Source organism: Pezoporus wallicus, unplaced genomic scaffold (assembly GCF_028554395.1).
Source record: "Pezoporus wallicus isolate ANWC-B61680 ecotype Strahan unplaced genomic scaffold, APGP_CSIRO_Pwel_v1 contig_3267, whole genome shotgun sequence".
NCBI classification, from domain to species: Eukaryota; Metazoa; Chordata; class Aves; order Psittaciformes; family Psittacidae; genus Pezoporus; species Pezoporus wallicus.
In genome coordinates this window covers 862,215-863,685 of record NW_026642849.1, presented here as the reverse complement: position 1 = coordinate 863,685, position 1,471 = coordinate 862,215, and positions in this window count along the sequence as shown.

Here is a 1,471-nt window from a genome sequence, read left to right as displayed (position 1 = left end):
TCTTGGAGCTACATCTCCTAAGGATAGATACAAAAAGTCATGATATTAGGTGACAAAAACTGGGACAGACAGCCAGTGATAATTCATCTGGCACGTACTACTTCGGTCAAAAAAAGTTAGTAATAAATGTGAAAATACCTTTGTAGTGGCTATATTCTTTTCTTTAATAACATCATAGGGAAAAATGCTCTCAGATCCTTCAGCTGTAGAGACAAAATCAGCTTTTATTACAGTCCCAAAAAGTAAATATCATAGAGTACAAACACAGAATTTCTGTGGTGTACCTAGAGCCATATACTGGCTACCCTCTATATTGTAATTTAACATTGCTGCTCTTCCTGAGAGGACTAATCCTGCCAAACTGCAGGTATTAAGGAGTCCCTCACCCCTTCTTGCCCATCCATGGTAGGGTACATAATGCCACAATGCATAGTATAGGCTCTGCTGAAAGTAGCCTCATATAATCCCCAATGAGGTTTTCTGTCCTGCTCCCTCACACACACGCTCCCCAAAATTACTTTGGAAACTAGAGCAAAACAGAGAGAAGTGCCCACGGATTAAAAGGGGAAAAAAAGGTAAGAGTTTGTTCTCTGTCCTTGATGCACAGACCTCTACCACGCTGGGGCAAGCTATACTGACAAGAACAGACCACATAGGCATGGCAGGGAGAAATTTTAAGAGGAGGCTCAGAGCTGAAGATTCGCCATTTAGAGATGTCTGCAATACTGCTGCAGGATAGGGAGGGCAAATAAGGAAAAGACTCCCCTTTGTCTAATATTAAGTATGCATACTGCTGTATAACTAAGACGTTCTTGAAAGCCAGCTTCTTCTTGCCTTCTCATTTCCAACCCCACACTCATGTGTTATCTGAGAAAGGATTTGCCCATTTCCCTGGGAGAGAAGGACCACAACACCCTCATTAATGCATGTGACCCCATGAGCAAAGCCAAGACTATCATATAGCCTCTGCTACATAAAGATGTCAGAAATGGGAAGCTTTAAGTCCTCTCAGGGCTTGAAGAACATGCTGCCTCACTGAGATGGTAACTAACAGCCTGGAAAGCATGCGCTTTCAGTTGTGAGGAATTCCATTTCTCCCCACTTGAGAGTTTATTTTGAGCTACAGAAGCAGTAAAAGCCCCTGGCATGGGACTGACTCCTGTACAACTTTGGCACAGCTGGATGTTCCGCAGTGAGTGGCTCCCTTCCCTTCTACTGGAGGAAAGCAACTGGAGGACAGAAAAGCTGTCAGAAGAGGAGGGTCCTGGAAGCCTTCCAAAAATGGGCTTAATGTGATGGAAGAAGGCTCAAAACTCAGAATTACCCAGTAAAGATAAGCACCCTCCAGACAAGTGTTTCTCTAGGATCTCTAACACAAAGATCCTGAGATTTACAGAAACAGAACTGGAAGAAACTTCTTGAGAATCAACCCTTCGCACATCATCATATTGTATATTCTTTTTCACGAATT